This window comes from Aotus nancymaae, unplaced genomic scaffold (assembly GCF_030222135.1).
Source record: "Aotus nancymaae isolate 86718 unplaced genomic scaffold, 86718_ANA_hifiasm-v0.15.2.pri h1tg000077l, whole genome shotgun sequence".
Taxonomy (NCBI): Eukaryota; Metazoa; Chordata; class Mammalia; order Primates; family Aotidae; genus Aotus; species Aotus nancymaae.
The window spans coordinates 3254138-3281713 of NW_026988492.1; the positions used below are offsets into that span (position 1 = coordinate 3254138).

Consider the following 27576-nt stretch of genomic DNA (forward strand, 5'->3'; position numbering starts at 1 on the left):
CCGTCCCTGGCACCGCTCCTAATGCCCGCTTGCCCAGCCTTGACATCTGGGTATTCCTACCCAAGGCCTGATGCTGATAGTCCTGAGTTTTTCACTCACTGTTAAATGAAACGTCCATAGCTGGACCTGTGGGTTAAACTATGGGCAAATTATGCAAAAGATTATTTGCGGAAGGATCCAGGCTTCCTTTTCAGGAGAATAGTCAGAGCCTGTCTTATGTTTAATGCTAGATATAAAATGACTGATTCCCAGGGAGAGTTTCTAAGCAAGAAAAAACACAAAACGTACAAGATGATTAATCCTCTCCTTTCCACATCTATTTCTGCTTCAGTCTTTTGAGCACAAATACCAGATTTTGTTTTACTTTAGAAAGGTCAATATTAGTTTAACATACACTTAAAGTGAAATGGCCTATTACAGGAGACTGAACTCATGCTAACCTCCAACACTGAGAAATATGTAGAGGGTGAGAAAAGATGAGACTTCTACCTTGGGATTGCTGAATCCAGCTCTAGATTAAGTCAGAAACGAAATGAATTTGCCTGTGTCAAAATAGCTCTTGGTAACTTGTTTTCCCACGTAGCCAAACCAACAAGCAGTTCAGTATGATTGACAGATGTGCCTCTTGGGGGAAGCATACATTTCACAGCACTAAGCATGTTTGCATGATAATGGAACAGGAAAGGTTCCCTGGTCTCCCTCACAGGGCATGCGATAGGGGTGTGGCTTGCTTCTTCAGTGCCCCGCTGCTCAAGTCTCTAGGCCAGCATACAGACAGGCAGGCTGCGGGGCTCCCGCCCCATGGCAGTGTCTAGGGGTGAATGTTTACAGCCGCAGCCCCAGTGGCGTGGGTTACAGGTGCTCTTCTGGTTTGCCGTCTATAAGCAGCTTGTGCTCACCAGCTCAGCTAGACCCCACTTCCTTATCACAAGGACAGAGGGATTTCTGTATCCGGGGATTTCTTGCCTTGGTGTATGGGAAGATTCGGATCACATGTGGTCTTTGAGAATGAGTGCAAGGTTTTATTGAGTAGAAGCAGCTCTCAGCAGATGGAGGAGCCGGAAGGGAGGTGGTTCCCCCGCCAACAACTCCGTTCTGCCAGGGGGTGGCCTGCCAACCTGCCGCCAGCGGGCTCTCGACGACCAGCCACTTGTGCCTTCTTCCCACAACGTGTTCCTCACGATGTCCAACCACTTGTGTGTCTGCCTGCTAGGGTCTCGGGTTTTTAAAGGCCCAGGATGGGGGCGTGGTGGGTCAGGGTGGTCTTGGAAAATGCAACATTTGGGTGGGAAAGCAGAAGTGCCTGTCTTTACCTAGGTCTGTGGGGGTAGAGTCCTAGCCAGGGACCCTCCTTTCTATAACGCTGCACTTTCTTTCCCCACTTCCGTATCATTTAAAGGGACCATGCTCTTCCCTTCCCAGCACTCCTGTATCAGTAATGTAGTCCCATTCTTGGTAACATGGGAAGCTCTCGCTAAGGTAGAAAGTGGTCTTCCAGGAGCTCTAAAACTGCAACTGTAGCAATGCGTCTGTGCAAGGCAATTCTTTTGTCAGTAAAAACACTGAGACTACATGGCCTCTCACAAAGCATTTGTCAACAGAACAGATTTACATCATTCTTTGAAGGTAGACACAATCTGAGATTGTCCCAAAAGAAAAAAAATATCTCAAATCATTCATCTCTTGTTGTCAATGAGAAAACATGACAAAAAGAGGTGAATGAATGAGGAGAAGCAAGGGACCTCAAATCCCCAAACCTAGAGGGTTTTCTTCTTGCTCATGACACGTTCTGTGGCTGGGCTGGGGTCTGCTCCACATCTTCTCACACCAGGACCCAGACTCAGGGGACAGCCATCCTCCGAAATGTTGCCTGCCCCAAGACAGAGTGTACTAGTCTGTTCTCACATCACTATAAAGAACTACCCATGACTGGGTTAATTTATAAAGGAAAGAGGTTTAGTTGACTCACAGTTCTGAATGACTGGGGAGGCCTCAGGAAACTTACAATCATGGCAGAAGGGGAAGCAGGCACATCTTACACAGTGGAAGGTGAGAGAGAGCGAGTGAAGGAGGAACTTCCAAACACTTATAAAACCATCAGATCTCGTGAGAACTCACCCACTATCATGAGAACAGCATGGGGAAAACCACCCCCATGATCCGATCACCTCCCACCAGGTCCCTCCAGCAATGCTCGGGATTATAACTCAAGATGAGATTTGGGTGGGAGCACAAAGCCTGGCCATATCACAAAGGGAGGAAGATTGTGGCTCCTTGTGCTGGTTCTCGGGTCTCCTTGCTGGATCATTTCCACCCACCTTCACTGCCAAAGCACATCACAGGACCACACTTAACTTCTTAGGGGCAACAGGAAGCCGTGGCTCCACCTGGCTAGAGGGAAGAGAGCTTGAATGATGATTGTCCTACTCATAGGACACTGATTCTTTATTGAGTACACAGAATGTGGCCCGATCTACGCTAAGTACTTGACATATTTTTTTTATCTGATCCTCACTGCCTTCCGGGGAAGGAGGTATAATCATCTCCATTTTAAAAACGAGGATGCTGAAGTTCGGAGAAGCGAGTAAACACTCACGGTCACAGTTAGTGACCAGGCCTGGAAACAAGGTCTATCAGACTCTAACACCCACTTGTTTACATTACAGTATGCGGGATCTTTACCATTTATTCCCATTCGTATACTTTCTAGTGTATTTTATGTAATGTCCATCACCTCCCTGCCGACTCACATTGAGATGGGCTGGGTGCTTCCTGTTTCCAAGTCTAGAGTGCAAAGTCTTTGCTGCTCCATCCTTCTGAAAGGTGAAAGTCGCAAAAGCTTAGCTTCAGGTTCACCTTGAGGTAAAATTATCCTTTTTCTCCTTCCGAGCTCAGCAGGCTCATTGACATGCTTATTGTGTCTGTGTACAGGGTGGGTGCTGTTATCATCCACCGATCACCTAATTATGAATAATTTCATGTGTTTCCAGCTTTTCTGAAACTCCTTGGAAGTGGTTGGCTTGTTGTTTTCATTAGATAGATGTTTTATAAATTTACCAACAAGTACAGCATAATTTAGACGGAGGGCAAGAGGCAGGTACCTCTCCTCACTAGAAGCTTAGCACACATACACTTCTATTTATATGCACATAAGTATGCAGATGACATGTGTTTTCTTTTTCAGCTTTTTCACATTTTGCACAAAATATGCCTCCACAAAACAAGTTGCTGTAGCAACAACAAGTACACAAATACTTGCATGTGTTAAATTAATAAGGCGATATTGGAAGCTGGCTTTCCATCAAGACAGGAACAGGCTTTGGTTCCCATTGTTTTCTCTAGGAAATTACTGAGTGGCATTAAAAAAAAAGTAACAATGCTTCATTAACTGTCGATACGAACGTCCACATTGGAGCTTCCTGTGAGATCTGTTGTCTGCCAGAAGCTTAAAAACAAGTCAAGGAGCCTCTGAGTGAGAAGGAGCCTGGAGGAAGTCCCCATGTGAAGGTTTGCACACAGCCATATCCTGCTCAAAAGGCCACTTCATATCCTGAGCTACTAAAAAATTCCTCATTGTCTGTCAATGGCAGAGTTAATCACACTATGAAATTTGCCTGTCCTGCCTTTTTTTCCAGATCATTCCATTCTGTATTCTGTGTCCCAGAGCAGCTGATCTTCCTATTAATTTCACCTTTTTTTGTTTCTGGTTAATCAATCTAGGATGTAAAGTACAGAGTCTGTGTTTCAGTGCTGTGATCAAATATCTTCCTTTTCAAGCACAATGTTAGAACCCAGGCCATCAAGCTCATTGAAACTGAGTTTCTTTTCCTAGAAAATAAAGATAATGTAGCCTTCACTGCTTTCAGGCTCTCCCAGTCGATGATCTATGAAATTCAGAGAAATGCAGTTTCAGATTTTCCTTTTCTCTCTGCAAACCAAGTACACAGTGTACTGTGTCTTCCGGGGAGACGTTCTCAAAGATCCTGAACGTAACCATTGACACACAAAGCAGAATTCAATTCGTTAATTATTTCAATGTTTTATTAATGATAGTGTTCACCACACTGTAAACAGATTTATCCTTCCAGCTTTAATTAAAGCTCTTGGGAGTGCTTTCCTCAAAACAACTGTGACTTTTCTCTGATTAAAATGCCAGGAAAAAAAAAAAAAGACAAGAGCCATAATACCTGGGTGGAATATGAACTTTGTTTGCAAAGAAACAAAAATAGCACTGGGATTACCACACCCTCTAGTGAATTTAGAAATTAAATTACTTGACAAACCAACTCGGGCTGAAACTACTCATCTCCAAATTTGGGGGCTTTTTCTAGTTGTGGTACTAGAGTATTTATGCCTTCACTTATTCTGGAGGAGCAGAGAGTGGCTGACTTCTAAACCACATCCTGTTTGGGTTGGTAAATCAGCCCTCTTATAGATTAATCACACAGAAGGAAACCTCTGGGAAGACAGTCTGTAGCTGTAAGACCACATCAGCAAACCCTTGAGGCAGAAACCTCTTCTTTCTCCATTTTCTAGTGGCAGATGTTCATTCTGAGGTAAGAGGAGAAGGAAAGTTCCAGAAGAAAAGGACTGGAGCTTCTGAAGAAGCTTGTTGTTGTGTTTTCCTTTTGCCTTATATGTATTTCTCAAATACTGTTAAAGTCTTCCCTATTTTCTCTCTGAAGGAACTTTGAAAGCAGATACCACTAATGAAAGCCCTCAGTGTGGTAGGGAGGTGTGCTGAATCGAATTGAAACACAGACATTCACGTTTAGTCCTTCGAGACAATACTGTCAAAAGAAAGTAAATGCCCTTCTTCTAAGTTCAACATGTAAAACTGGTCCAATCTACGTGGCCTTTAAGGTTGCTTTAAAGATTTTAAAATTAACTGTGAGACATATTCTAACAACAAAATCTTATATTTCCATACCTGTCTTCCCTTATAAAAGTACTTTTTTTTTTGAGACAGAGTCTCTGTTGCCCAGGCTGGCGTGCAGTGGCCCAATCTCGGCTCACCGCAACCTCCACCTCCCGGGTTCAAGTGATTCTCCTGTCTCAGCCTTTCAAGTAGCTGGGATACAGGCATATGCCACTACACCTGGCTAATTTTTGTATTTCTAGTAGAGAGGAGGTTTCATCCCATGTCAGCCAGGCTGGTCTTGAACTCCTGGCCTCAAGTGATGCACCTGCCTCAGCCTCCCAAAATGCTGGGATTACAGACATGAACCACCATGCCTGGCCAAAAGCACTGTTTATACACATCTTATTTTAGTCTTACAAGGTGAGGTCATTTGACCAGAGATTTTTACCTCCATCTTCACATGAGAAAACTGAGGTCCAGTGGGGTTAAATGGTTCACCGAAGTCGTGACTCTGGAGAAAGACGTAACTTGTGAGAAATCTGAGTCTTAAACAATAGACGTGGATATCCTTCCTCAGACTCAGGAAGCAAGACAGCAGGCACAGAAGGAGAAGTCAGACTGTGGCCGGCACGTGCATCTCCACTTGCCTCTGCATCTGACACCCAGCCAGGGTGCAGCCGAGGCTTGCAAAGCTCTTTGGCCATTCTGATTGTGTTTTTCACTGCATGCTCTTGTGACTGAGGTACGCGGGAGAGATACTCTCATGCCAGCTATTCAGAGAAGCATAACTAAGCCTGGCAAGGTCATCAGGCCTGATGGGTCAAAGACAAGGCTGTTAGGCATAGTCAGATTCACGACCCTCAGCCCCAGGGTCCTTCCTTCAGCCCCAGAAGGTTTCCTATTTATACACTTCACCAACATCCCATCCAGGGCCGTGAATTGTTGCTTCCAGCAACTTCCAAAGTGGCTCTGTTGTGATTCAAACTTGAATTGTCTGTTACAACTTGCTGATAATGGAAATGAAAAATAGCACAGGAGAAATTTCAGGAGAAGGGCCTGCCTGGACTTCCTTTGAGCGCCAAATGGAATGAAATAACTTAGGAGCCCTTGGAAATATTTCCTCTGAAAAATGGTATTATATATTTTTATCACATTTCAGATGGAACAAGTGAGTGCTTATATATTGGATTTGAAGAATTTGTTTCATCTTTAAAGTTAGAATCTCCCTACATTGAAAGTAGAAACTGAAGTAATTTATCTTAAAGCTTTAGAATGCCATTTGTTTTAACAAGTTTCATAAACATTTTTTTTTTCTCCCAAGCTTTCTGGACAAACCTTTTTATTCTCTGGTATTAATGTGTTGAGTGTGGAACAGGTATCGTCTATGAAATCACTTTTTATTTTTTCATGAAATTGCTGGTTTCTTGCAGGTTTTGTCTGTAGTGTTGTATTCAGAATCAGTTCCATCTGCTAAATTGACTGAACCAGAACATAGATAGAGCCAGGTTATCCTGATTTATAGTGCCTATAAACCAGAAACTTTAGGGGGTGTATTAACTCATTCAGATCATTAGTAAATTGCCAAAATTACATTAAAATGATAGTTTATAAATTTGTAAGTAGAGAACTGACAAAAATAGCTCACTGGGTTACCCAAATGTGGAATGATGCATGTAAAATATGGTGTTGGCAAAACTAGGGAAAATACAGCTGTTCAATTGAATGTGGATTCCCCAGGTGTGCTCTGTGTGTGTGTGTGTGTGTGTGTGTGTGTGTGTGTGTGTGTTTATTGCAACTAATACTAATATGCTGTTTCAACCAAAACATTCATCTGGAAGGAAGACAATTTGCTTTAAAGAATTCCCCAAGGTGAGCTTTTGGTGCTCACCCTGATTGTGCATTGACTTCCACTTCCTCCATAAAATAAATGCTTTACCTCCTCCCTGTTAACGAAGCACAGGTCTGTTACCTATGACTGAGTTTCCACCCAGGAAGTCTGTTCCAAAACCTGCAGTGTCCTGAGGAACTTTTCCTAATGTTGTCCTGGAGCCGTGGCTTTTCACAGCACAGAAAGTCAGGAAGAGAATACGTAGGTAGAGCTGGATTAAATTCTAAGTTTGTTTTTTTTTTTAAGGAGGGTATGATTTGGGGAAAACAGGTGCACACATGAGAGATGATTATTTGGATATTTTTAACCGATTGTTATGCTTTCTAGAAACTACCAAAAAAAAAAAAAAAGAAAAAAATCACCAAGATAATTTTAACCGTTTTGGTCAAGTTGACTAATTAATTCAGCTTAAAAAATCAGTCCAATGATTTTACTAATTTTATATCAATACACCTTAAAGAAAACGTATGACATTTGAAAAAGCCTCTTAGATTTTGATGGTGAAGCATCACCGAAAAGACAATTCTTTAAGAATCACCACTATTCAGGTAGAATTACATTTACGAATAAATTACCTGTGTAGCATCAACTTTCCATTTTACTTACAGTTTTGGTTCTTATTGTTTGATGCCAGTGTCTATTTGAAACCAACACTCATAGTTACAGTCCAGAGAAGAATTTAGTTTCTTTTGGGAATATCTTAACTTCAAGTGTAAGACTAACATGTATACTAGCATCTTTTGTCTAAATCCCTTATTTTGCTCAAGTTCAGAGGTTAAGTGATTTGCAAGACCACAGAGCGCAGGTTAACGACAGAACCTGGACTAGAATCTCAGCATCCCTGCTCCCACTCCATTGTAACAAGATGAAAATGGGTTTGAGTCTCTTTTGAGGCCAGTGTCCTGAAGACCAAGCAGCCATGTTGAATTCTGAGATTCCAGCCTACCCCTACTTATTTGCTGACTGGCAAAGGATGCCTATGAAATTGAACAATCACTGCAGAAGCTTTAACTTACACGATTGGACTACGTTTAGAACAGTCTGGGCAGTACTGACATTTTGGATTTCATAATCTTTTCCTTTTGGAGGGATCGCCGTGTGCAAGGTAGGATGTTGACCAGTGTCCCTGGCCTCTGCTCACTAGAAGCACATAGCATACACACACACACTTAAGTCATAAAAACCAAAAACTGCCCCCAGACGTTGCTGGATATCCTGTTGAGAGAACAATCACCCCCACTCGAAAACCGCTAGCGTAGAAGATCCCAAAATCCTAATCAAGTCTTTTTTTTCATATAATCAGCCTTTTGAAAGAAAAAGTTCATTGTTGCTTGGCTGGCTTTTTCAGCTTCTGACTGCTTGTAGATATTATTTGAGCAGAACCGTCGTTCTTTTGTTTTCCAAAAATACAGATGTGTTTGTTTACCTTCTGCAGGAAAATAGCTTCATAAACCTTCCTGCTTATTTATCTTAGGCTTCCCTATTTTTAGCCTTTTAAAAGTGAACTGTTTTTAGCTAAATAAATACAGATGTTATTTTAGAAGGCTGTACAACTGGGTCTCGAAATACACTAATAAGGACGGGATTAAGACAAGGAAGCACGGGATAAAATTGCAAGTTATCATTGACAAGATTCAGGCAAAATAAGACTGAAATCAGCTCTCTGACACAGGAACATTGTATGTCACTGACCTTTGCCTACCTAGTTTTTTTTTTATGCGGTATGTAAATCAGAGATTTCTTTGTAATTTTTTTTTAACTTCGAATATAATCAAGAGTAAAGTATTGTGGTTGAAAAGGCTGTCTATTGCTTAATAACTTATCTTTTCATGGGAAAAATAATACTAAGTTTCCACTTCTGTACCTAAACAACCACACATTAAAAGCTATCAATTACCAACCAGTTTCATATCTGTGGACCAATAAGGAGGCAAGTTTGATGGTTTCACATCTGTTTTGGGTGAAAGCCTGTTCCTGTCTGTGGTATTTAAAATTTAAAGAACTTCTGTTATTATACAATTGGGAATCCTCAGGGAGTAAAATGTTAATGAAATCCATAACATGCACAGATTTTATGATAGCAGTTTTAAGAAATTCCTTTGGTGGGGTTTGTTGATTTCTGTCCCAGTGGTAATAATTGCACCTTTTACAGAGTGCATTAATGTTCACATTTAGGAGCAATGGCTACATTTTTGCCATGTGTAAGGTAACACACCAACTCCTAAGCTTTAAATAACTTTCATATCGTAATTTGAAAGCCCCAGAGCAAAGAAATGTGTGTTCTTCAGAACTGGCAGAACCCACACTTTAAAACTTTTCTAGCACTCCACAGCCATCTTCACCATAGGTGAGGGAGAGCTGAACCCTGGAAATTCCAAAGCCCTGGTGTGGATGAGGATCCTTTGTACAGTTCTCATTTAATGCACCGTTTGAAAGCACCACATCAAAATGGCAATTTTGATCCATGTCAGAGTAGCAATTTCGGATGCTGATCTGAAACACAGATGGACACAAGCATGCACGCACACAAACACACACACCTCCAGCCTCCTTCGCTACTCTCCTTCTCCATCCCCGCTCCTTAGCTATCTAATGTCATTCAATTCTAGATTCAAATAAAGGGAGGAAAGTAGATTAAATTTAAAAATGCTCTATAAATCCCAATAGGAATAAAATGCATTATGCTTTTATATTTTCAACTATTGAACAGAGTAAGCATTGAGACTAATTGCACATGTTGGGATTGAGGCTGATCACATATGCACTTGAGCATGTGACTTGGGCATTTTTTCCCCAGCTCCGTTTGCCCCAAGGGGTTAAAAATGCATTTATGGCATTTTTCTAATTGCCTTCCTTCAGGAGAATGAGATGTCTCAATTCTACCAAAGTTTTATTCTTCCTACACTTCCAATGCTTTAAACTTCTAACTACATATTTTGGATCTAGAAAAATAAATAAACAAAAACTCCTTTATTCTTTTAGCAAGCTGGAGAAGGCCGGAGACGAAATTCTCCAGGGGATGGGTGACTGGACAAGACAGCTGCTTGGGTTATTTCAAGCGTTTAAAATCCTGTGATTCTATGAAATTTACTCAATCAGCTAGTGCCCTGAGCTTGCCTAAGATGAAAATATAAATATATGGAGTATGGCTGGAATGTGTCTTAAACACCATTGATAATTATGTGAGGCGGCACACAGCAATTTTTTTTAATTAACAAGATTTTTTTTTCTTAGATCAAATAATTGTTCAGGTTGGCTTCATCGTGAAGCTTCTCTGGGGATTTCACATAGAAACCTCACTTGTGCGGCCTTTTTCCCTGGTGCTTTTGTGCTGTCTTATAAGAAAGTGCAGCCCACTGGGGGAGATAAGAGGAAGCCCAGATGGTTCATCTTTCATGTCTCTCCAGCCTTTGAAGGAAATATCTGTAAGGCATGGGCTTACCCACCATTACAGACTCTTCACACCTTAAAGTCCTGCTAAAATCTGCTATTTTTTCCTTCCTTAGGAAGACAAATACCATGTTCCATTCTGAGTACTTGGTAGGCCATAATACTAACCCAGAAAGAAGAAAGGAAAAGGCAGCACCAGGGATCCAGCTGCATGAAGAAACTCATTATAGTTGTCTTATCCATCTAGGCTTGCTGTGTTTACCTAGGGCTAAAGCTGATGCAGGTAGATCCCATCACAGAATAAAAGACAGAGACCCAGGTAGGCCCAAAGGCTGATAGCTACAGGTGCAAGAAATTTCACAGAGCCTTAAGTTTGAGGATCTGGAAATGAAATATCACATTTCCGGTGGGAAATACTCATGATAATGAGAAGAAGTTAGAAAACCATATGAAAGGTGAAATACTGAAGAAAAATGTTTTGATATTTCTGGAGGTACACAGAGTTTAGGGGAGAAGAGAAAATAATTTTTTTTGAAGTTTTCCACCTTAAAAAATGAGGGGGTAACATGGAGAATTTTACTGGCCTAGTTATTTAAACATACCTTTAAAAATCAAAACTAATCATTGGCAGTCTCAGTCAGCAACATTTTATAGCACATATATTATTTCTTTAGTTTTAATGTAGTTTCTAAATATCGTATGTATTTACAAGGATGCTGTTATTTATTTGGAGAGCTCCAATATCAAGATGGCAAGAATTCATTTATTTAACAATCATTTACCACATAAAGAAAAACCAGACAATATTTGTTTTTTCTTTTTTTGGGGGGATGGAGTCTTGCTCTGTTGCCCAGGCTGGAGTGCAATGGCTTGATCTCAGCTCACTGCAACGTCCACCTCCCGGGTTCAAGCGATTCTCTTGCCTCAGCCTCCTGAGTAGCTGGTATTACAGGCACGTGCCACCAGGCCTGGCTAATTTTTGTATTTTTAGTAGAGACGGGGTTTCACCATGTTGGTCAGGCTGGTCTTGAACCCCTGACCTCATGATCTGCTGGGATTACAGGTGTGAGCCACTCCGCCCGGCTCAGACAATACTTTTGTTCATTTAACATGATATTTCCTCTAAAATTGACCACTTATTAATAGATGAATTCATTTATTGAGCATCTTACATGACCTCCATCTGGACAGTCCCATGTCTTCTGGAGAGGACTAAAAGGAGGCAGGAAGAGGTGATTTGGGATTCAACCTCTATATGCTGAAGTTCAGCTCCATTACCAACTTCTGTAATACAGTAATCCTGTTCCCTTAGTGGAAGAATGTTGCTGTTCTTCCAGAAGAGTTTAATACAAGCATCTGTTTATCTACTTATCTTTCTTTAAAGTATCTAGATTTAGAATATCTATGTTTCTCATATAAAATTCATCTCCATTAAAATGTTTTAATCAAAAATAATTCAAATAGGTTAAGAATCAGTTCATTTCTTTTTTAATACTGGCAATGTATTAAAATCATTCAAAGTGACAGGTTTTAATCCTTAACTTTGCATCTAAAACTATAAAGGCAGTGTAAGAGAATTTCTATTGTTCTGAAAACCTGGAAGATTATACGAAAAGAATGTGGGGTTTTTTTAGCCTTTCCAAACACGTGCCTTAGCCCTATTTTTTTCTGTAAAGATTTCCCTCATGTACCCCCAACCCACACCGCCACCACACACACACATGCAACAGCACAGTCATGTTCACCAAAAAAGCATCTCACCTCTTGTCACCTCCAAGTATGTGGTTGAAATAGAGGTACCCAACCGTGTGTTAAGAACGGTTCCAGTGGATGGATGCGAGCCACAGCTTCCGTTATGTTAAGGACTTCGGGCAGTGCTAGGAGAGGAATAACGTGATGTATTTAGTGTAACACCTGTGTTTGTGCTCCTATGGTTTGAAAGTTGTTGTACAGATGCACTTTTTCCACTGTGTGACCCAGACTGAAATGCATGAAATTAGTATCGGTAAATCTTTTTTTTCTGGAACATGAAAAGAATGTGCAGTTCTGCCCACTGACATTTGGACGGCAAAGGGGGCACACGTTTTCAGAGCACAGAATAGGGCTGTGCCTTGCCCCTTTCTTCCAACGGGAGCACAAAAACCACAGATAACTGGGTAATATTTCTTCCTTCCTCAGTTTCATTTTCCACCTCCATCCATGGCATTTCCATCTTGACTGCCTTTCTCCTGACCTAGGCTGGCCTTTGCTCAGTTCAAAGCATCTGCTGCGAATTCTAATTACACATGATTTTCCTGGAGAGTCATTCTTGGAAAATTCATTTTTGCAAGGCTTTCTCCATCGCCTTAATGTGAGCTTCAAAAACAAATCAGCATATGCAGTTCCTGGCTGAACAGTAAGCTTCCAACAGGGAAATGCAGTTGACCAAATATTAAATTGAGAAGTTCATTTCATCTCTTCTCAGAAATGACTGGCATTCCTTCAGAGACTGTTTACCCACAATTTCTGACAACCAGCTGTACCTAGGCAGCCTGTTCTTTCTCTTCGTTCCTGTCTCCAGGGTAGCATTCGTTATAACCTTAGGCGGGCGGCCGACTTTAATCTCAGTAATCCCATCAGCTCCTTGCAGGATTTTTAATGCCAAGGAGAGTTTTTTTGGACACCTGCACTTCCATCAGCACAGGAAACTCTCATTACCAGGAGAGGCCCACCTAGAGCACTGGGAAATACATGGAAAATTGGTGTAAAAAGATGCTGTCAGACTTTATAGGCCAAGAGACTGATTTAGACCATCACCCTCATCTGCAAGTCTTTAGTTTCCAGAAATTCATTCTTGTGTTTGTTTTTGAAACCAAACTTAAAGGGAAAGGGAGAAAAATTAAAGGTGTGATTAACTGCAAAAGCAATAATCAATAAGGTATTTGTTTGTGCTGGAATAGACAGATCCTATTTGAGTAAAAGTATGTGTTTATCTTGAGTCACTTAGAAATCACCTCAATATGGGTAGCATAGAATAACAGCTCTTGAAATAAAAATCTACCTTACCTGTATATGCTATTTAATACTTTCTTGGTCTTTTAGGTTTGAAAATTTCTTTAAACTGCTGAAAGCCTGGAGAGGGGTGTGTGTGTGTGTGTGTGTGTGTGTATGTGTGTGGGTGTGGGTGTGGGTGTGGGTGTGGGTGTATGAATAACTGTACCTTGGAAAGGTGTCATACATCCTTGCCTCATTGCAAACCCAACTTCCAGGACTTCTTCCTTGAGACTTTTGTTGTGAGGCTGCTTCTCAGAGAGCATGAGACAAAGAAACACCAAGATTGCAAAAGGCCTGAAATCTACATTCATTTCCTGGCCACCGAAAGCTACAATTCCAACATTGTATAAAAGATTGTATGTTAGGTAAAACGATGGTGATGCAGTCACTCTAGTGATGCAGTCAAATTCTGATGTTATATTTTCAAAAATACAGGAAGGGTATGGGAGAAGTCTGAGAGACCAGGTTCATAAACATCTCATACATAAACATCCTGTGGATGTCATACTTGCAAATAACTTTAGCTCTAAAATAAGAAGGTTGAGAAGAGGTTTGAGTGAGGTAGTTGAGAGCATAATAGATAGAGTAAAAACTTTATTTAATCCTGATGCTTTTGGGGGTAACTCCAGGAAGAGAACCACTACTAAGTTAGGGAGAGGTCATTTGAGATACAAATAAAAAGGAATACTTCACACGGTGTGGGACTAGCCAATGAAACTCATCAGTCAGCAGACTCTAGTTTTAAGTGGTGGACTTTTCAAAGGACTAGAAAGGGTTTGATTCATTATAATATTTGCAGTTAGAAATGCTAAGATAAAAGTAGTCACATTCGTAGCTTACGAGTACAAGTCAGTTGCTCAAACATTTAACATTGACTTTAATGGCAGGCATTTTGAAGGAAAGGAGTTTCAGATACTGCTGGCAGTGCCAGACTTACACAATACTGAATTTAAATTCAACAAACATTTATTGAGCATCTGTTAAAAACTAGGCACTATATGTGAAAATAGGTGAATTTAAAGTGAAAAAGACCCCATTTTTTTGGAGACAGGGTCTTCCTCTGTTGCCTAGGCTGGAGTTCAGTGGCACAATTGCAGCTCACTGCAGCATCGACCTCCTGGGCTCAAGTGATCTTCTCCTCAGCTTCCCGAGTAGCTGGACTACAGGAGCATGCCACGATACCTGGCTAATTTTCTTGTATTTTGTAGAGACAGGGTCTCATCATGTTGCCCAGGCTGGTGGTGGACTCCTGAAATCTAGTGATCCACCTGCCTCGGCCTCCCAAAATGCTAGGATTATAGGCATGAGCCACCGTGCCTGGCCTGAAGTGAAGAGTCTCTCCTTCAAGGGAATGATAATCTAGCTACTACTGGCAAAATTATGCACAAGCGTGCGTGCATGCACACACACACACAAAAACACACACACAGGCATCCCCTCTAATTACCCAGAAGACTAAGGGAAAAAATATAGGTCACATTCTTACGGTTAATGTGTGTAATATGCATCACTGTGATCTTCATAACAGCCGTGCAGAATGACTAAATGAGCTCAGCGTTGGCTTTTCTGTTCGAGAGAAGAGGAACTACAGCCTGAAGGGACTAAGTAATTTGCTTAATATCACCCAGGTCACTCCTGCAGGTCAAAGCTACAAAGCTACTTCTGGCGTCTGTGTTTTATTTCCCACAACATGCTGCCCGCATCACCCCAATTTTCTCTCTGTTGTACCAGAATGCATTGATTTGTTTTAATGCAGTCTGTTCACTCTGTGCTGCTATTTACTGTTTACTTGACTTTTTCCCTCACTATCTAGAGGGCAGGAATCTTATCACCTTCACTCCCTTTCACCCAAGCACCTAGCACTTATTTGTGTTATGAATGAATAATCGCTACCCATCAAGTTCTCTCTACACTGGGCTGGATATTAGAAACACAACTACCCATCGTTAATAGCTCATGCTCTGAACTCATGAACTTCTCCCTAAATGTTTGAGGCGAGGAGAATGTGATTTCGACAGCAGCGTGAATCTCTAAAGAAAGCATCTGCAGTTTCCGTGCCATTTCATTGAGATGTTTTGTTTTAAATGTAGACAGCCACAGAGGTTAGGAGCTGCAGTGTGTGCTGCTAGACTCAGGGAAGAAGTCTCGCTGACTCACGCAGATTGAGGTTTTGTCTCATTCCCAGGAATGCTTGGACTTCCAGAGGCGGTGAAAGCACACATTTTAGCAGAATTACCTCAGCAGTGTGGTACACGATCATGAACTTCAAATTTACCTACAAAGAAGATTTCAACTGTCCTGTCATTAGCCAAAGACTTCACAGCCTAGACTCCTGGACTACTTAAAGGCCCATGTAAAGGAGTGTGTGTGTGTGTGTGTGTGTGTGTGTGTGTGTGTGTGTGTACACACGCACACTCATGCATTTGTGTGTGTGTGTGTGTGTGTATGCAGTGGAGGAGGACACTTATCTTTGCTCTCCAAAGGAATTTTGCCATGAGATACTAGATAGAAGGAAAGTATTTATCAGGCTGGGCGCAGTGGCTCACGCCTGTAATCCCAACTCTTTGGGAGGCCAAGGTGGGCAGATTACTAGAGGTCAGGAGTTTGAGACCAGCCTGGCCAACAGGACAAAACTCCATCTCCATTAAAAATACAAAAATTGGCTGGGCATGGTAGCACACCCCTGTAGTCCCAGCAACTTGGGATAATCACTTGAACCCAGGAGGTGGAGGTTGCAGTGAGCCAAGATCCACCATTGCACTCCAGCCTGGGTGACAGAGACAGACACTGTCTTTAAAAAAAAACAAAGAAGGAAAATATTCATCATAGCAAATATTTTCAAATGTAGGCAATTGGGTGGAATTTTTTTTTTTTTCGGTCTTTCTTCTGCTGTTAGCTCACCAACCCTGGCTGCTTCGTCTTTTCCAGCCAAAGTCCAACCCCATCCTATGAGGTCCACTTTAAATGGTTCAAATGACCCGTTTTCCATTAAGCCCTTTCTATCTCCTTCCACAAGTAATTTTCTCTTCTTCTGAATCCCATAATGCCCCACTTATCACTAGGCTGACACTTTTTACTTTCAGTCTCGTAACATCATTGCTGCCATGTAGACTTATGTGCTTCCAGATCCCGGCGTGCAGTAAATACATGTTGGATTTAATGGACTAAACGCTTTTATCTGGATACTTGGCATCCTTCAGTTTACTGTAATTTCACACTTTTAGTCTGAGTGCCGCTGATGTGTGAACTCCATGATTGGGCTTCGGGATGCAGCTGTGTGAGCAGACACTCTGAGCTCTGTAGTTTATCAGTTGCTAGGCTCCGAGCAGAGGTCATAATTGCTCAGAAAGACCAGGAGTGTGAAAAAAAAAAAATAAGAAGGTCTTAATTGCACTACGTCCCAGCTTCATCATCTATAAAACCTGTCTGCGGGACAGATGAGAGAATGGAAGATGAGGCGCAGGAAGTTAGCAGTTAGTACAATACCTGACGCCTAGTGGTTGCCCCAGAGATGTTTTTAATAGTAACAACAATCGGCAGCAATACGTTATTAACATAGTACAGTCCTACTGAAATCATGTGCAGAGATCATCGATTCTGCTACCAAGTCTTAAAGTGGCTGTAATCCAAACCAGCCGTCACTCATTCTTCTATTATCGTTACCCTCTTTGTTTTAGTGCTGACAAATATTAGGAGCGAGAGACCTGTATACACGCTCTGCTTAATCCTACATGTAGAGCTGCATCCTTGCAGTCAACGAGATCCGCAGCACTGAACCCCAAGGTTTCTCTTGCCTACCTACCCCATGCAATTCCTACCCTCTAGGTCTTCTACTAGAAGAACACTTTCCTAGCTTTCATTAATATTACAAATAAATAATCAGATGGAATCAAGAACTCTATCAGGAGAGCATGATACCAGCCCATGCCCGCTGTATAGTACATGCTTGCTAACTCTTTATTAAGTACATCCATCTAGCAAGCACACATGCTCTGATTCTCCTATGAGATTCTTGACTGGAAGACTTGCATCCCATGTATACATATTTGAGGCTGATTACCGTTGTTTTAAAACTGTAGCATACTTATTTTTTCTCTGTTAAGAAATTTCAGTTAGGCAATTTCTATCAGAGTTTTTAGTTAAAATCTTAGCCAAGTTCCTGGGGATTACATTTGGTCTGTTCTGAGAGCGTGTCCTCTTTCCAAAGCAAAGGATTAGGCTCAGGTTTTAAATTAAATATAACTTACAAATAAGCATTCAAAAAATGCTAATTAAAAGTATTGAGTCCCTGAATCTTTTACTGTCTGGCAAGAACTCCTAAGTATCTTTGTAGGAAGGGGAGGAGGGGACATTAAAATGCCATCTTTTTAACCAAGCTATTAAAGGTCTCCAAGATATTCATCTGCAAGTTAACATGTTATTGAAGGAAAAGACTTTATTTTAAAGTAGAAAAGATTTCACAGGTCGATGTATGTCTTAAAAATGTAAAACAGTCTTTTCTAAAGCATAGAGATGTAATCAGCCATTCTCGTGGACTCTACATAAGAGTTTCAAATCACGTTAGATGTTGATTACTTGTATTTCAGAGCGTGTAGAAACCAGTACCATTTCATCTTCTCCCTGTTTGCTATCAGAGTGTATTGTGTCCTGGTGTCCAGATTTGTACAGGTTTATCAAGTAAGAGAGGAATGTAAATGAAATATTTGTCTGGTTTCGGTAAATACAATTATATCTGCTCTAGAAAATATGGAAGAGAAAAAAGCCCTCAGGTTTTGTGTCAAATACACGAAGACTGTCTTCTCGTATTTGTCTTAACTGTGTTTCATAAGATAAGCTGAGCGTTTTCTGGTGGCTTGCCACGGTTCCTTGCATTGCTCTCAAACAAAGGCCTTTCAGAGCCCGATGCTGTTTCCATCACACTAAGAAAATGTAGAGCAATGGTAGTGACTCCACCCGAAAACGGCATGCTTCACCTTCGCGTTTGATCTTTATGGTTTCCAGACTGGAGCGATGTGGGTAGCTGGATTCTGGAAGTGCCTCTAGCTGAGATGCCGGAGTCTTAACCTGCTGTACCAAGTCCCTTTTGTTTCCTTTGGACAATGCTACTTGCCAGTTTTAACAACTACAGCAGATTTTACTATTCAAACGGAACCAGATGGGACTCCAGTTCAAAGAACTTGTCAGAATTAAATATTTCTTTTTTAATTAGTTGCTCTTGATTTATGCAAAAAGAAAAAGTCACGTGAGAGTGGGAGACTGTGCTGTAAATCCAGGCGTGCCAGAGCCCACGCAAGCACTATCTCCTTTCATCTGCCAAAAGAGACGAAGGTCAGCTCTTGGGTGGGGATTTCATTTCTCTTACTCATGTTCTTGTTGTTCTTTCGCTGGGACGCAGCGGCGGTCAGGGAAGCCAGCCCTTCCACTGCCTCTGTGCCGCGCGGCTTTGTCTCCTGTTGTTCTAACTGGCTCGCTCAAGTCTTCTGGTAGGACAATTCATCTGTTCATTCGCCTGGGATCGTTTTACTATGAGCAAAGGTTTTGCTTGTTTCCACCCAGGAAAGTGCTCTCCTTTAACTCAAGAAAAAGGGATTAATTCAGGCAATTAAGACTAAAAGAAAATTGGTCAGATTTTTCCTGCCTTGCACTGTTCTTCTACTTGGGTATATATATATATATATATTTTGAGACGGAGTTTCGCTCTTGTTACCCAGGCTGGAGTGCAATGGCGCGATCTCGGCTCACCGCAACCTCCGCCTCCTGGGTTCAGGCAATTCTCCTGCCTCAGCCTCCCGAGTAGCTGGGATTACAGGCATGCGCCACCACGCCCAGCTAATTTTTTGTATTTTTAGTAGAGACGGGGGTTTCACCATGTTGACCAGTATGGTCTCGATCTCTTGACCTCGTGATCCACCTGCTTCGGCCTCCCAAAGTGCTGGGATTACAGGCTTGAGCCACCGCACCCGGCCGGGTATTTTTATTCTTTACCCGAATTTTAAAGTGTTTCTTTGTTATCCTTTGCTCAAAATAAGCCATAGCTACCATTTTGTTTTTCGACAGTGTGTATAAATTATTTGTAAAGTTTTGCTTTTCAGTGGCCAGTGCTAACTTTAAACTGATCGTCAACGCAATCAGAAATGGTTTCATATTCCTTATAATGATATAAATATTTGAATCTCCAAAATGAAAATCTACTGGATTTAATGATGTATTGAGAAGTTATAAACTATCTGATCATTGTGATTATGAAATATGAATTAGGAAATAGCACGGGTGTAGCGGCCCACGCACGGACCACCAGTCTTATCTGGGGTGTAAGTCCTGACTCAAACACTTATGTGACTCTGAGAAAGGCGCATGTCACTTTGTCCCTCTGTTTCTTCGTTCGTAAAACATCCCTTGTATGATTATCGTAAGAATTGAAAGAGAAAATGTATATAAATTTAGCCCTTCATAAAATGCCCATGAATTTCCGGTTATTAATGGCAATTTAAGCCTTAGCTATCAGCATTTTTTCTAGGTAATACCACCATAGGGACACAACACAGAAAGAGAAAGGGAATTACGTCACTATGTCTAAAGCAACTGCATTCAGATTCGTAATGGCAAGAAGTCCAGGATCCTAAGTCAACGAGCACAATGGTCAGGTGCTGTGAGTTAAGCCCACAGAGCCTAGAATAGCATCGATGTTCACAGGCCCAGGCTCTGTCAAAAAAAGCATGTGTTTTATCTAAGGAAATGAGACAATTGCTTAAAAATATTTTCTTTAGCTTGTAGTGTCAAGTGATGAATTAAACAGCTCTTTGAGTCATCAGAGATGCCCTAAAGAAAATTCGACAGTCTTCCCCTCAAAAAAATATTTTCCTGTTTTTAATCAGCCCTGAGCTCTTTGTCCTCTATTTTTTCAGGCCCTTGTATTGACCTGCCTCGGGAGTGTTAAAAGCTGGTAAATGCTCCCTTGCCAATGCTAGCTCAGTGGGCAGTATTTTATTGAGCAAGACAGATTTCATTTTAGAAATGAGGCTTTCCACATTATGACATTACCAATATTGGTTGGTTCTGTAGTATTATAGAAAGCAGTGATATTCATTTCATGGCTGGAAGGCTGCGTGCTAGTGTTTAACCAGCAGTTTGCAAAGATTTGCTACATGATTTACCACGCATGCTGCTTTGTCCTCAAGTGATTCCTGGTAAAATGTGTGCTTCTCCTTGCTTCTCTGTGTCCGGGGAATGTGTTTCCTGTCATTATTAAGACAACGGCCATGTGGGGCATGTGGATGGTTCCTGTAGACATCTTACAATAATAAGTCGGGAGTATGGTAGACTCCAACGCCTTGGAGAGGTGGGGGTTCGCCACCCAGGAACTGCTACAACACCGCCCCCTCGGCCCTAGAAGTGGGCAGGAAAATTGTTTTCTTCTGCTCACGCACTTCTCCCCACCAAAAATGAAAGGCCTGGGGGTTCCTCTTCTGTATCTGCTAACAAGTCCTTCTGTTTGTATGTGGAGCACAGTGTGAAAGTAAGATGTGTGTGGACTTCCCACCACCGGTGTTAGAATTTCATATTCATAGTGGAAACAGGGTATTGTGCTGGGTCACTTCTGCTGACGGCGCTACGTATTGTAACTTAGGAAGTGGCCACCAGCCGGGCGTGCTGGCTCATACCTTTAATCCCAGCACTTTGGAAGGCCAAGGCGGGTGGATCACTTGAGGTCAGGAGTTCGAGACCAGCCTGGCCAACATGGTGAAACCCCCTTCTCTACTAAAAAAATATAAGAATTAGCTTGGTGTGATGGTGGCACCTGCAATCCCAGCTACTCAGGAGGCTGAGGCAGGAGAATCACTTGAACCCAGGAGGCGGAGATTGCAGTGAGCCAAGATCACGCCATTGTGCGCCAGCCTGGGGACAGAGTGAGACTCTGTCGCCCTCCCTCTCGCCAAAAAAGAAGAAAGCGGCCACTAGAACTCAAAAGGAGTGTGATAAACTTCTGTAAAATAGTCCACATACCACCGATAAGTACCAGATGTTTATGTTTGTCACACACACAGAGGGAAACGTTCAACAATTTCAGTGAATGCATTTCATGTTCCATCCCACGCCTGCCCACGGCCGTCATCACACCCCCTCACCATCACCCTTAATGTTAAACAGAAGTATATCCAACTCAGATGTGAAATCACATCCATCTTCTAATTAAAAGTAAAGCAGCTGTGAAATAATGATATTCTTTCAAAATAAGAAAATGGTGATTAGAGCGGAGCTGATTGGGTTGAGGGAAAGCAGGTTACTTAATTATGGTTATTGTGCGTCTGAATTTTTATGGAAAGAAAGGAAGTATTGTTTCGGACGATGAACCCTCCAAAACATAGCGGGGTGGCATTATGCAGAACTACTCTGGGTTGTGTCTTTGTCTTTCCAGCTGCTTGTCTTAGGTCGCCAGTCTTGGCATTGATGAGAACTTAGCATGATTCAAAAAGCTAAGCCACCAAGACGAATGGCTAGTGGTTGATTTGGAGTGGATTTGATGACTAGAAACTTCAAACCAACCAGAGCTCATGTTCTTTAGACAGCAATACATTTTTTGACAAATAATCTCAATAGCGGTGAGGGAAACACAATAGGTTGTTCAGTGTCCGTGATTTCATTCATTCATCTCTTCCTGCTTATCTGTGCAATTCCTGCTCCTCCTCATCCCTGAAATGGTCTTTCCCTTTGTGTCACAAGCGCCTACTGTGTATCCCTCCATAGGCGTCTTGAGCATAGAAGTCAGCTACGAAAAGTCTCCAATGTCCCCTACCTCCAGTTCTCTGTTAAACTGTTTACCTTTTCCTTGATCTGCATATATACCTGTTTGTACAGTAATGACGGCTTTGTGTTTTACACACTCTCACTGATTTTTACATCCTAACAACTTAATACAGAACATAGCAGATAAGTAGTATTAAGTGTCCACTGAAAAATGTCAATCTAGTTGAGTGAGATCCAATACCTAAATATTCACAGCCACTAAAAATTATGATGCAGAAAAAAAGTGCTGGCACTAGAGTATCTATGAAACTCTGAAAAAACAGTTATTAGGCATAGAGGTAATATGACCTTATTTTTCAAAGTAAAAACATGCACACAAGTATTCACATGTACTTTGCAGGGAAAAAGAAACTCTGGAAGGCTATGATTGGTAATTATTTCCTAATGATGGTCTTAGGGAGATTTAATTTTCTTCTATAATCTTTACTGCATTTTATGAATTTTCAGTAGACATTATTTTCTGTATGGAAAAATAAATGCTTTTCAAAAGAAATCCATCACAACAATCTAGAAGGAGGTACAGTAAAAACAGAATGATGAATTCAGTGATGGGCACATGAGCTTTGAAGGGATTTAGCCTACTAGGCCAAAAAGAGGAAAAGTCATTTCCACTCAAAAAACAGACAGAGGTTGTTTTAGGGCAAAGGAACTTTGTATGTTGAGACATGCAGATAGAAAAGGCTTATCTTCTGTTAGAAGCAGCAAATATTACAATGTGGCTGGGTGGTACAGTTGGAGGGACAGAGATGGGGCAGGAGAAGCGAAAAGTGTAGATTGAAGCCAATGTCATGACTAGCAGAGACAGCTACGCCAGTGAGAAAGGCTTGTAAGGGAAGGAGAAAACTTCTCTTCTACTCTTCTAGGTGTTGCAACTGGAGGCTGCAAATTAAACTGACAAAAGACAGACTAACAGCGAAAAAGGCATCAATACTTTAAATTTTATGTACACAGAGGTTTTACAGAAAAGAAGCAAAAAACCCAAAGAAATAGATTCAAATGTTTATATATCATTTTAACAATGGGTGATAAGTTGTGGATAAGTGACTTGAGAAAAGAAAGAGAGTTTGGGCTTTTGGGGTGGATAAGTTGGAGGAAAGTGACTAGGAGATACACACACATACACACACACACACACACACACACGGGAAACTAAGGGAAAATATGAGTTCTTTTAGTAAGATTTGTTGATGCCAATTTTATCTCAGTGCTGACTCTCGGCCTCCACTGATAAGTGTTGCTCTCTTCATCCTGGTAGAGGAGGGGGGTAAATGCATGCCACCTTCCCAAAGGGAAACGTATGTCCTGCTTTTAGACAGAGGAGGGGAAGGCATAGAATTCTTCTTGCATCTGTTGATTCTCGAATACCCTCAGCTCAAAATAATCTTTATGCCAAAGTGGCAAGTTTTGGGGGTGATATCTTCCAGAACTCTTCAGATATGAACACCCAGGCATGAAGTCTGTCTAGGTCTCCTGACACAGACACCGGCAGTATGCACAGTGGTGCCTGTAAGGCAGGACTTTATCTGTCTCACCTCAGACTCTCTCAGACACTTGAGGGTGGAGGGCAGATCCCTGTTAGAGAATTCCCCTAAGGTATTAAGAGAGAGGACTGGTGCAAAGAACTTCCCCAGTCTTAGCAGTGAGGGCTGCACAGTGCTGGAGAAGCTGTATGTTGTCAGAGTTCTGGGTACTATCCGGTTTTAATGGCGGTGGTTCAGGTCCCAGTCCTAATCATTTTGTGAGGTTGTCATCTATCCTTACTAAACCCACTGGGAATAATCTTAGGGAGAAAAATGAAATGAAATTTCAAGTAACCCCGTGTGGTAAATTAGAGAATCTGCAGAGTTGTAAAGCACAGCAGGAAACTATGCAATTACAAGAGGAGGCTGCCGATGCATTTCATTGCTGTTGAGAAAAGAAAATATCTTTCTTTTTTAATGAGTGATTCATACGTATGCTTTGGGGGCCTTTGTATCTTCGGCCTTGGACGTTTTCCTGTGTAGGATATTAGTTAATTCCAGTCAATTGCTTCTTCCTCTGATGTCAGCTGTTCCTAACGCCTAGGCATCTTCTATTTGATCACCAGTTAACTTGTTTCCTACTTGGTAATTAAATCTTACTCCAAAAACCAAAATTTAAAAAATAGAAAAAGGACAGCCAAGCAATGAAGTTCTAGGGTTATTTCAAATCAACCCAAGCTGAATACACGCTCTTGGGAATTTAATCATTTCCAAACTAAAGAGCCATCTGTAAGTTTGACAGGAAGAGTTTATTTAAATAGCTCTGCTTCATGCTCCCTTGGACTTCAAGATTTTAAGGACCCTTCAGCTTGAAAGTAGCTGTGGCATTGGGCATGACTTAATGGACAGTCAGAAAAGCGCTAAGTGTTCTGAGAGCATTTGAAAACAGTTAAAATTGTTCAGAGCAACCGTTTTTAGAGTACCCATTAACTTTCAGATTGCAGCATTATGCAATCAGAGTTTCTGCAGCAACTTAAAATCACCTATTTGTCTGGAATATAGTGAGATTTAGGGTTGTCAGACAACATGAATACAGAAAATCCATTTAAACTTGAATTTTATGTAAGCAATTAATCAGTTGTTGGTATAAGTATAGCCCAAATATTGCATGAGATATACTTATACTAAAAAAACAAAAATTTTTTACCTGGCATTCAAATTTAACTGAGGTCTTACACTTTTCTTTGCTAAATCTGACAATCATGGATCACCTCCCCTTTTTGAAATTTGTAGGAAGTTTAAAACGTTCATCAAACTACCATGGTTCACTTCTGAAAAACGAATGCAAATTTTGGTAAACAAGTATAGGCACTTCATAAGAGTGTGTTGGTAAAATACCTATTTGTCAAATTAAAATTATAAAATCTACTGTTATTATTCTAAAATATTAAATTCTATTAAAGTCTTGTTCCTTTTTCTCTTAAATCAAAAGCACATAGAGCCCAGAGTTTATATCTTTAAAACTAGGGAAATGAAACAAAGATTATTTTGCATTGAATGGTAGCCCCGTCCTTTCCAGATGAAATCTACTACTGTTTAATTCTATAACTTCAAACTGGCTTCTATGTGCTGTTTTTCCTGGATGTAGACAACATGTTGATTTGACTGCTCCAAGGGCCTTCAGAAAAAAAGCAATTCATGAAAGACAATATGCCTCCGTGAGGCAGGCTGTGTATAAAATGGAAATTCTTTAAGTGATCATGGCCTATGGGCACTGGAGAATTAATTGAAATACTATTTTCTGAAAATTGAGTTGTCATATGGCAATTGGAAAGCAGGATTCAAAAGTTGGGAAAGGGGTTGAGGTTTTTGTTTTGTTTTGTTTTTTGAGTCAGTCTCCGTTGCCCAGGCTGTAGTGCAGTGGCGAGATCTCAGCTCACTGCAACCTCTGCCTCCTGGGTTCAAAAGATTCTCCTGCCTCAGGAAAATCTACTGCCTCCCTAGTAGCTGACATTACAGGCACGTGCCACCACGCCAAGATCATTTTTGTGTTTTCAGTAGAGACAGAGTTTCACTATGTTGGCCAGGCTGGTCTTGAACTCCTGACTTCAAGTGATCTGCCCACCTCGACCTCCTAACGATCAATGTACTGTTGCAATATCTTGTCAATGCTAATAGTTGTAATGTGTAACTATTTTCTGGGTTTTTAAAAAAATATTTGCCATTTATTTGTGTGTTTTTTTTTTAAGTTTCTGCATAAAGCTGGGCATATAATAGATGGAGCAAATAATTTTATAGGAATAATCGAGTGTGTTAAAATAAACTAAAAATATCTCTATTAAATAGAAATTAGTAATGAGTTTGATTTCAAGATTTTTCTTAGCTGTTAATGCTGATAATAAGGAAAGTTACAGGGAAAAAAAAAATCTGCTCTACTAGAAACATCTCTAACACATATGAAAGAAGGGATCATAGAAAGTCAGAGTGAAAACGGGTCTTCCAAGCTATCTAATCCCACTCCTTCATTTTACAAATGAGGGCTCAGAAGCCTACAGATGATGGCAGAGCCTGGACTAGAACACTGAGTGTTTGCTGCTTAAATCCGTTCCTTCTCATTCACATCACCGAGCTCTGGGAAGAAACCACAGACCCTGAGGTTTCAGTTGCCCTCTCTGGTCATCACTACTCAGATGTCCTCCGAGAGCCCCACCCTTCAGGGATGTGAGATAGACTAGTGAAACATGAAGGCGGGGCTGTCGCGTTGAGGAGCTTTTCCACTGGAAACTTACCAGGAGAAGGTGGCAAGCCCAAGAAGTTGTTTCCTGGAAGCATCAGGCTTCCCCACGTGATGGCGTGGAATCCACCTGCTTCTCAAGCAGAGCTGCAAGGAGAGAGGCCACAGGAACATGTGGGGAGGGAAGAAATCTGAAGCTGAAACAGAAATCTTTACCCTCTTCCTCTTTACTCCATCCAGGTTATAAATCTATGGCCTATCTCCCAAACCACAAGACCCTTAGTGCTTTCAAGTCAGTATTGTTTCAGTCTGTCCTTCATTTGGAAGGAGGTAGGATGCTGAAGACAGAGGGCAAACAGGATTATGTTAGACAGGAATTCAGGTCCAGGCCTCTCCATTATCCATTGTGTGAGTTTATCTTGTTTGTCTTGATTTTCTCTTCATACGATGGCATATATGAATGTGCAGTTTGGAAAGTATGTTTAATCTCTTAGAAAATATAATGACATGATATTGAATCCACTTTTCTCTTTTGCACCAGGGGTCAAGCAGCCCTGATTGCAACAGTGAGAAAGGTCATTTCCCGGCCTTCCTCCTAACAATGGAAACCAACTTAGGGCCATGCTGTCTTACGTCCCCAAAATAGTCAAACTCTGTAAAATATTTCAGGAGCTTTATTCTGAGACAAATATGAGTGAGCAGTGGCCCATGACACAGACCTCAGGAGGGCCTGAGGACGGGAACCCAAGGTGGTCTGGATACAGCTTGATTTTCTATATTCTAGGGAGACATGAGACATCAATCAGATACATATGAGATGTACATTGTTTGGTCCAGAAAGGTCGGGACATATGGAAACAGGGGTCCCAAGTCATAGGTGGATTCAAAGGTTTTCTGACTGACCATTGGTTGAAAGAGTTAAGTTATTGTCTAAAGACTTAGGAATGTTGGGGTTAAGATAAGGGATTGGGAAGACCAAGGTTTTATCATGCAGGTAAAGCCTCCAGGTATCAGGCTTCAGAGAGAATACATTGTAAATGTTTCTTATCAGACTTAAAGAGTCTGTTCTATTAGTAATTCCAAGAGAGGAGAGTATAATAATGAGGCTTGTTTAACCCCCACACCCTCCTATCATGGCCTGAACTAGTTTTTCAGGTTAGCTTTGGAATGCCCTTGCTGGGGCAAGGTGTCCATGTAGATGGTCAGGGAGCTTCGAATTTTATTTTTGGTTTACATTAATCATGCCTTTGCCTTTCTTTAGAAGGAATGGAAGTGGGGAGTCAGGGACTGTGGACACCGGATAGAATCAGGCCCTGTTGATCCCAGCTGGATGAAAGCCGCAATGTGGAGCTCACTAGAAAAGATGCTTTTGGGTTACAGTTTTGCAGGGCTGGTGCATTGACCA

The 27576-nt window shown here is 41.3% G+C and overlaps 1 protein-coding gene across 2 annotated transcripts in view; it reads left to right on the forward strand.

Moving 5' to 3' along the window:
- The window catches only part of NRP1 (neuropilin 1), a 157154-nt gene that overhangs the window by 80132 nt on the left and 49446 nt on the right, over positions 1–27576 (forward strand). The window lies entirely within an intron of this gene.